Below are 10,577 nucleotides of genomic sequence, written 5' to 3'. Positions count from 1 at the left end.
ATATAACGACCTAAATTTCTTCTTTAATATCTCAATAAATTCAACAACGATTCATAAGCTTTACATCAAATTCAATAAGCCTTTCAACTTAAAATAAAAGTATGAAGATTCTGCTTCTGATCACTCTTCCATTCATATCTTGTATCATCTTAATTCCTCAACATCTGTAAAAACAGTAAAATAGAAGGTAATGAGTTAGACAGCCCAGTAAGCAATGATCACTTTTTCAACAGATTTCATCAGGCATTTAAGTAAATAATTATTATAGAAAATAAGCATATATAGTTTCATCAATTCGAAATCAATCTCAATTATGCAATATAATTCATGCCAATTCATTTCTTTTTCAAAAATTTAAGTTTCTTTTCCAGATTTCAATTTCTTTCGTTCTTAAATTTTTTTCGTCAACCATGAACTATGACCATATTTTTTCTGTGACAGGGTCATAACACCATCTATCTTCTTGCGTGAGCTGCGAATCATCTGGCAGTTAAAGTCCTTTGGAACCGCTGGTCTCTCTGACGGTTTGTCGCTGATCTCTCTGGCGATGTAAACCCTCAGGATAAATCAATTGCCAACGTATATGCCCCCATTGGCATGGTCCTTTACATAGTCAGGTTGTCAATTCATAATGTTTCTTATATCATAATTTTTCATAAATCATATTTCATATTCTAATTTCGATAATAAAATATATAATCATGTAGTATCGAAATCAATCAATATAATACATCATGGAATCAATATGTTCAATCATGCTTCATTATAACATTTCAAATAAGATATTTTCATAACAAAATACCATTCATCCAATTCATACATCATTTCACAAAATATATCAAAAAAATATATTATAATTTATCGATAAATCTAGAAAAAGTGAAACATTACTTACCTCGAACGCATTCCAATAAATCTACATAATTCTATAAATTTTCTTTCAAAAATTCTGTTCGTAGATCATAACGCGATATCCCATGATCAAACATCTACAATCCTATACAGAATCAATTTTAATAATTAGAAAGAATACGAATACCATATTTCACGGTTTAGATTGGGTCCGATCATCTAATTTCATCTAATCAAAAATCTAATTAGGACCTAAACGATCCAAAGTTTGACTATCAGATCAAATCGGATTCGAAGTGATAGGACCGAGATTTCTTCATCGATTTCATAAAATCAAGTAGAGAGAGAAAATCAAAGGAGAGAGAATTCATGAGATACAATTCGAATTGATCAGGTGACATAATCCTACATTATGATTGATCCAATATCTCGAGTGGTGAATCAACATGATCAAATCATGATTAAATTGGGATCATGGATAATTAAATTGATAAATATCGGATCTGATCAAGGTAAGTACCAGTATACTGCCCGACAACCATGAATCAGAGTTCTTTATTAGAATCAGATCAGAATTATTAAAAAAAAAATTTCATTCACTAACCTTTTTAGAGAGAGAATCAATCAAGAGAGAGAATATTTTAGAGAGAGAAAATTCTAGAGAGAAAAAATTTTAGAGAGAGAAAATTCATCTTGAATTCTTCAGACAATATGATTCAACAAATTCTGATCGATCAGATCAAATTATGCTGAAATTATCATGTGGACAATTCAATAAAATCATGAGAAATAAATCTTAAAAATATCTAATCTGATCAAAGTGGATGTCGGTGCACCGTCCGGTGATCACAGATCAAAAATCCATCACTAGAATCATTTAAATTCATCATCATTCTTCTCAAAATTTTAAAAAATCTTAAGAGAGAGAAATAACTTAGAAGAGAAAGTAGAGAGAGAAAAGTCCAATTCTAGAAATAGAAAATACTAGTTCAGGTTGAAGAAAGAGAGAGAAGAGAGAGAAACTCTCTTTCTCATATTTTATTATTTATATCATTATTTATTAATTTATTTATTTTATTTTCTTTCTTCTTTTTTTTTCTTTTTTTTTTTTTTCTTTCTTTTTCTTTTCCTTCTTCTTCTTTTCTTTTTTTTTTTCTTTTCCTTCTTTCTTCCCGTGGGTTCCTTTGGGCCGAAACAGGGATCTCACAATCTCCTGTTGGCTGGCCGACCGACGGTGCAACCAGTGTGGGATGGCCGTCATAGGAGGGGGCGATCCAACGACAAGAGAAGGGCCAAAACCGATGGTCGACGGTGACCACCGACGTCGGAAATCAAAAAAAAAAAGCAAAAATAAAGGTTTCTTCCGCAACAAAATTCGACGACTCCGATCGCCGGCGAGCGTACACATAAGCATGGGAAGGAAGGGGAGAAGAGAGGAAGGGGAGGAAAGCTTACCTCGGCCTCCGGTGATCCCGCCGATGAGAAATTACGGTGAGCACGATCAAGGGCCGCGGCTTCAATCGGAGGAATTAGGGAGGAGAAGAGGGAAAAAGACCGGTAGAGTGGTCTCTTAGGAAGGGGGAGGTCTCTTTGTAGAGAGTCCTAGGACTCCTGATCGTCCTAGGACTCCTGATCATGGTGGTTTAATCGGAGAGAAGACTCCCGTTAGGAGTTTCTTTCCGATTCTCCTGTTTTTTTTTTTTTTTTTTTTTTTTTTTTTTTTTTTTTTTTTTGGACTTCGGATTCATTACTCAGGCCGGGCCTCACACATGGCCTCTATGATGTCATTGGACCCCGATTACTTTCTGGAAGCATTCCCTTTCGTGGGTCGCATGAACCTTAGCTTGGGTTCTATAGAGAGGAATAGATTAGAAGAAGGGAAACGCAGGGAAAAATAAAACCTCGTTAAACTCACCTGGTGGTGAAAGAATCAAACTCAATTATTTGTCAAGATTGAAAATTTTTTTAAGATAAATTACAAAGACATGCTTCAATTTTTCATGATTTACATTTACATTCTAAAAAAAAAAAAAAATTTTCAATTAGAACTCAAAAGTTAAATTTTAATTGCAATATGGTCTAGCTGTCTACCATAGATTTGACAATATGAATGATGATTATCAAATTATTAATTTATCTTCATTCAAAATCTAATTTAGGAAAAATTGTCTGGAAATTACAGACACATCCTTCAACTTTTCGCGATTTGAATTTATACCTTAAAATCTTCAAAAAGTTATATTGGGCCCCTCTTTTGTTTGCCACATTTGCAACTACACCCTTCATGTTAACCGTCTCATCTTACTCTCTAGCACATCATTCAATGCCAACAATCTCCTATGATTTGGAAGTAACTGTCTCATCTCACTCTCTAGCACATCATTTCAATGCCAACAAATCTCCTATGATTTGGAAGTAACTGGACACCATGTCAAGCATTTTCTCCTCAATCTGATGGTCCATATCTCATTCTCCAAATTCTTATTTTTTGCATCTACTTGAATGTCATCCCTGTATGACGCGGTAATTAATGGAGGATCATACTATAAAAAATTAATATCCTCTTCTTATTTTGTATCATTATATTCAAAAGATTTGTGAGAAATTATTTTTAAAAATAAAAAGTTAAAAACTACATCTTCTTCGCACATTGAACCATAGAATTGCCTTCTATATATGATTGGCTATGGTCCAAAATGTCTTTAACCGAGCCCTCAGCTTATAGGTACAAAAAAATGGGAAGGTGCTGACGGAATGTTGGTCGAAGAACTTTGGGTAGAGTTCATACTTGCTATCGACAATTTCTAAGTTTCACTCTTTCCTCCTCTTTTCTTCCTTTGCTCTCTTCTTTTCTATCTTAATCGGATTCAACTAAATTGAAAAACTCTTATTCAAAAAGAAAGAAACGGAAGATCGTCACATGATCACCTTTTGTTCCTATCAAAATATATCACTTCTTCTAATCTAGCTAACAAGAGTATTGCTGGTATTTTATATAATCTTACGTAACTATTATGTATTCACAAATCCTGATGGAAATAGACAACTGGGCTATATTGTGACCAAAATTTAGGTTTGGGATCTAGTTGAAAAATTAGAATTTTTGAAGTATAAATATAAATAAAGAAAGCTGAAAGGAGATATTATTATAATTTATTTATTTTTCCTCTGGGTGAGCCCATTGAAGTTTAGAGATCATAAGAAATCCTAACTCTCATGAACTGATTGCAGCCTAGAATCTTCTGCATTCTCAAAACCCTAGTGCAGCCATGTTAGGTGCAGCATAATAAGCAACAAGAAAATTCTTTCTGGCATTGCGGGCGGTGTAGAAAATCCGACGTGGAGTGCACCGCTTTGTCCGATTGGTTTACGTAGCCATCGCTTTCAAATACGCATTTAATGCCAACAGTTCTGCTTTTTCGTTTGAAGATTTTGAATGATGAAAATGCTCTTGTTCTTTGAAAAAAATTATGACATCCTGCATTATATTATGACATCTTATGAAAAAAAAATTATGATATTCTGTGATATATTATGATTTTTTGTGCATAGAAAGTCATAATTTGGTCCTAAAACATCATAATATGAGAGAGGCATTTTTGTCCAACTACTTTCCAATACACATTTAATGCCTGCAGCTTTACTTTTTAAAAAAAAAATTGAATGATGAAAATGTCGTTATCTTTGAAAAAAAATTATGACATCCTGTGACATATTATGACATCTTGCATCATATTATAACATCTTATGAAAAAATTATGACTTTCTGTATGCAGGATATCATAATATAGATATAAGTTATCATAATTTTTTTTTAAAAGTAGAGGTATTTTGTCATTCAAAATTTCAAACAAAAAAATAAAGTTGTAGGCATTAAATAACGTTGGAAGGCGGTGGCGATATGGACTAATCGGATAAGGTGGTGCGCTCCATATCGGATTTGTACACCGCCCGCGGTGACAATGAATTTCTAGCAGGCAACGGTCTCAATTAAACTGTAAAGCCTGTTTTGCGTTTTTTGATTTGAAGTCGGTAGTTCCCCTGGATTTTTATTCAAAGGGAAACTGCATAAAACCTGTTTTGTTACAGTGAATGAACCTTTAGAGCCTGTTTGTTCTCATCTCATAATTATAAATTTGCCGCTGCACTAAGATATGCTTGCATTCTAGAAGCAGCACTCCTTGTGCGCATTTTTGTGCAGACGGAAATGGCATCTTCCATGTCTTGATTTAAGATAGTTTATTTATTTATTTGGTTTGTATGGAGAAGCGATCAAGATTGGCTTACAAGCCTGTGGCAACTTTCGATATTTTATTTTTATTTTTTCTTTCTGTGGGTGAGCCTGTTGAATTAAGTTAAGAGATCAGAAGAAACCTTCATTGTTTTGCACCATTTCCCTCTCAAGAGGAGAAAAGGAGAGAACTTTAGACGAAGCATGGTTGTTCTGCCTCTATTCATGCTGCAGCTTCTATGGCAGGTACCACCTTCATCCTCCAATATGCCGGATCCCTCGGTGATGGAAGGAAACGCGCCCCAGTGCTACGACTGGACCCCTATCCAATACCCATTCGGCGTGGCAGGCAACGGCAGCGTCGGCCTTACTCCCCTCCCCGGTTTCGAGACCGAATGCGACGTCAGCCATGGAAGCCTGCCCATGCTGAAGGTCGGCAGTGACCGCTACCAGCTGCTGAACATATCGCTGGACCGGATCGTCGGCCAGGTACCCGGAAACTCCTCCTCCGGCGACGCCCTCCGGGCCCTACCACGTCCCCGATCTGACGGGTACCCCCTGCACGTTCTCTGCCACCGGCTGCGACGCCATGGCCGTGATCCACGGTCAGGCAGAAATTTATTGGACGGTCTCCCATCAAGGCTCTTTTTTCCCCATTCCACCTTTTGGCTTCCTACGAACTCAATTTGGGTATTGTTTAATCAAAAATACTACCAAACATGTTTCTTCCCTTTCTTCTTTCATCCTTTTTCAGATTGTCTCCGTCCATCTCCATCGGCCGATCCCCTCGTTCGCCTAGTCGCCGGGAACGAGCGCCTATAAAAGAAAGTCCGCACTGATCGGAGGTGGCTCCGGCGGAAACCCTCCGACGATCAAGTCAGAAAGGAGACTGGGTAACAGTGAAATGAAGACAGAGAGCTTAATTGAGAGAGAGAAAGAGAAGGAGCAAACCTGAAAGTTTTTTCCGGGCCCCCTAGCACTGTTGCCTTCCCCGATATATATAGTGGAGCGTGGTATGGCGCTGTCATTAATGGCGCGGACAATTGAGGAATTGTCAATTCACTGTAGGATGTCAGAGTCACCGTAAAGATGTCAACTCGCCGTGGGGCCGTCAAATCACTACGGTTGACCAGACCATAGCGGGATAATGCCGCTAGGCGGTAGCGCCGCATGCCATTGTCAGGACTGACAGTCTCTGGCGGTAATACGGTGTCTGGAGAAGCCGTCCGACCTTGGGTCGGTGGCTAGCCGAGGGGCACCGGATAGAGCTTTGGACTCTTCCTACGGTCAGTCGGACACGACGGGGGAGTCAGGCACGTCGCGGGAGTCGGACACGTCGCGGGAGTCGGGCACCGGACCCCGTGGCGCAGTCGATCGGTAGGGCAGAAAAGGTCTGCCCGACCGACATACCTTCGGTCGGTCGGTCGGTCGGTATTACCCAACAGTTGCCCCCCCCCACTCCTGAGCCTGACGTCGCATCAGCCCGCATCACCATGCAGGCGAAAGGAGTGGATTCCTTGCTGCATCCTGGACCGAGTTTGCCGATCTCACCGACAGAAAGTCGATCGGGTCGACGTCAGATGTCCCGTTGTTCGATGATGGGACGTCAAACAATCTGGCGCCAGGCGATCGGGTGCCGGACGATTCGGTGTCAGGCGATCGGGTATCGGACGATTCGATGTCAGGCGATCGGGTGTCCGACGCCTTTTGGGGAATGCAAACCACCGCCCAGCACCGGTTCTGGGAGCGCGGGGCGCTGTCAGGCGTTCCATTGGGAACGCGAATCGGCGCGGGCGATTTAATTCTGAACCGCGGCCCTTTCGCCACGTGTCGGAGGTTGTTGGGCCGGCATCCCTCGCATTAAATGAAGGCGGTGCTGCCTTCCCAAGATGGGCGCGCCGAACCACCGGGCCGAAAAGGGGGGCCCGGATGCCGCCACGTGTCGCCCATCCGAGTGATCTCGGTCGGCGCGGCGTCATCTCGGCCATCGAACGGCCCTATATATATAGGGCCACTTGTGCTTGAAGCTCCACTCTTGACGATTTGCTGTGGAGACTCTGCCCAAGTGGTTCTTCCGTCGTCGCCGGCAGCTGCCTTCTCTTCTGCTCTCGCAAGGGTCCACCCGGGGTTCGTGCTTCTTTCTGTTTTGCCTTAGCTTTCCTTTAAACCTCCTTCCTTCCTTCTCCTTCTTCTTTGGTCTCGCCTTTCTCTTGGTTCTGGTGCTATGGCCGGAAACTCATCTCAGGGGGCTCGGTCGGGAAATCCGACCGATGACCCTCGGTCGACCCCGAAAGTTGAGATTTCCTCACTTTCGGGGCTGAACGTTGATCGGCTTCGGGATCAGTATCGTATCCCGGAGCAGTTCCAACTTTCCTCCCTAGAGGTCGGCGGTCGGGTTAACAACCCTCCGCCCGGCCAGGTGGCACTGTACGTCAAGGACCTCCGGGCTGGTCTTCGGCTTTCGATTCTGGAGTTCGTCCGGAATCTGCTGGACTATTACGGACTTTGTCCGACGCAACTGGCGCCGAACTCTGTCCGGCTAATAATCAGCTTCGCCTTGTTGTGTCAGCTTATGCCGACCAACCCTCGTATCTCTCTCTTTCGGGTATTTTTTATCCTCCGACCCCATCCTAAGGCCCGAGGGTGGTGGCTCTTCAACCCCCGGAAGGGTCTTTTCTTCATCACTAGCCTTCCATCGTCCATCCACGGGTGGAAGAATCAGTTTTTCTTTGTTTCATCTTCTTCTCCCTGGGGCTTCCCTTCTCACTGGGGCGCGCCCCGAACCGAGGCGAACGAGAACAGCCGGGTGGAGGCGGACGATCGGGAGGACTTCCACCGACTCAAGGACATGTCGGTCCCGAAGCAGAGGGAGCTTGTTACCGAACAAGCCCTCTATGACGCTGGCCTGAGCTTGGTCCCCCGTCTAGGTACCGCCCGATCTATTGGTTGTCTTTTTATTTGGCATTCGTTCTCGTGCATACATTAATCCTTCCGTCGGTATCGCAGGGACACCGTCGAGGATGAGGCCGATCGATGCTGAAATCCAACAATATGCGGCGAGGAAGAGGCCGGCATCGGGGGCCGGACCTTCACGACCGCCGAAGAAACCCTCCACAGCGGCGCTGACCGTCGAGGCATCGACGACCGACCAGTCGGAGCCGGTGATCGCACTCGCGGCTCCGGCGGTGCAACCGGAGGAGCGGCAGACGGAAGAGGCGGCTAAAGGGACGTCGGCGGCTTCGCCGGTGGGTGTGGCGTCGGATGCAGTTCGGAAACCCGAACGCTATCCGACGGCATCTGCAGCTGCAACGGGGGGTGCTGCGTCAAACTCGAGCATCCCATCCTTAGCGGACCCACTGGCTGGGGTGGCCGATCGGGGAAAGCCCCGATGGACCCTGCTGACGACACAAGGTCGGGGAGTCGTACTACGGTGCCTGGCGCTCAGTTCCCCGAAGGAGCGTCGGCACTGGCCGACCACAACCTGGCCAGGAGGCTGTGCCAGGGGATCCTCCTCCCGACCGACGTGGAGGTGCTGAAGTCTCGGCAAGTGACCGAGATGCAATCTTCGTTCTACCCGACCATGATCGGGGTAAGTTCCACTTCGCCTCCTCTTTCCTTAGTATTTTCATTGTTTCACTTTCCTGACGTAACGCTCATGTCGGCAGCTGATCTACACCATGTCCGAACTTGAGGCCGGGTACCGGAGGTTCGAAAACGTCCGGGTGGCTTGGAAGGACAGGGCGGCGGCCGTTGAAGCCGACAGGGCGATGCTGGTCGAACACCTGAAGCAGTCGACCGATCGGGAGACGAAGCTGGTGGACGAGATCTCTCGTCTCGGGTCCGAGCTAAAGTCGGCCCGAAAAGAAGCCAAGCACAAGGGTCGGACTGCGCACCGTCTGCGGTGCGAGCGGGACGGCATTGCCGCCGAGCTCGAGGGCGAACGCGAGCAGCTCCGGGTCAGCCTGGAGAAGCTCGCCAAGGCTGAGGAGGACCTGTCGATCGCCCAGGCCGATGCCGACATAGCGAAGGCAGAGGCGGAGTCGGCGAAGGACTCTCTCGATCGGGCGGAAGAGGAAGCAAGGTCGGCGAAGGAGTCGGCGAGTCGGGCGGTGGACGACTTTCGTGGCTCCGATCGGTACCGAGAGGAGCTGCTGGAGTCTGGCTTCACATCGTACCGGGTGGGATACGAGGATGGTCGGGACGCAGTCCAAGCCCTGTACCCGGAGCTGGACCTCAATGGCATCATCCCACTGGGGGTCGAGGACCAAGCTACGGAAGAGATGGCCGACCCGTCGTCGGGAGGCGTCGCCGTGGTGGGAGAGGCCGTCCCGGAGCAGGTTGCCGAAGGGGAGACGGCCCTGACTTCCTGCCAGGCCCCGACCCATGATTCGGTGCCGACCGCCAGTCCAGTTCCGACCGACGATCCTGCATCAGCCATCGACCCAGTGCCGATCACGGTGGATACACCGGTCATCCCCGAGCTTCCGTCAGTCGAAGAGATTGACTCCGAGGGATGATCGGCTTCGTCCGCTTTTATCATTTTTGTTTTTCTTAGCACACTTGTAACCGGGCTTTCGGCCCGATTTTGTAACCGAATGAACTTAAGAGCTTTCTAGTTTTTCTTTCGACTTCCTTTTCTTGCCTGCTGGGACGTGCTTGTAATCGCAGACTTCTTCTAGCGCCAAGCAGCCTTGGCGTGCCGCATTAGGACACCCAATCGCCATCCCGAGTCGCTAGTTGAGATAGTCGGCGGTTCAGTGTGAGGTGAGCAAAGACGAACCCCGACCACTGATCGCCTGTCTCAAGACCTAGACCGAACATCCGTCGTTAAGCCGCAAACCGAATGCCGAAGTCGAACGCGGGTCGTCCTGGCTTCAGTCGAGAGTCGACCGATTTTAAGGTACGAACGCGTTGAGTCGGCCGCTCTGGCGGAGTCGAAGGCCGTTCGTGGAGGAGAAAGTCGACCGACCTTCAGGCGCATCCCGGTGACCCAAATGTCGTCCGATGTGATCGGTCAGACTGCGTCTGTTACATTGTCGTGCGCAGTCGACGCGTCTGGTCGGGAAGACGATGGTAAGTCGAGTTCCCCTCACCCAGACTTTGGTCGGGTGCTTGTGTAGCGCCGTGTGATAAACGATGGTAAGCCGAATATCCTTCGACCGACTTCGATCCGATCGATAAGTCGCGAATGCAGCATTGGTTGCGTTGGCGCTTTTGCCTTTCCCGATCGGAGCGGGGTTGGCGAGTCGGCTAATCGTTCTGCCCGAACGTTTTAGCCAAAAGTTGTAGAAGGAGTGTAACCCCCATTTTCGCAAGTGCGTCGGTCCTTCAAACGTTCGACACAGCATCGGCGGCCAGTCCGACGACCCACAGTAAAATGTTAAGTCTGTGTTGGGACGTCGGGGCTTGCATTCCTTGGTGAGCACCGAACCACAGTCGAAGGGCCGAAACTCCAGGCTCCGAAGTTTAAACTGAGTTTGTATTCCAAACGGGG

Source organism: Elaeis guineensis, chromosome 11 (genome assembly GCF_000442705.2).
Source record: "Elaeis guineensis isolate ETL-2024a chromosome 11, EG11, whole genome shotgun sequence".
NCBI classification, from domain to species: domain Eukaryota; kingdom Viridiplantae; phylum Streptophyta; class Magnoliopsida; order Arecales; family Arecaceae; genus Elaeis; species Elaeis guineensis.
The sequence above is the reverse complement of the archived record's forward strand: the minus strand, read 5'-3'. Positions refer to the sequence as shown.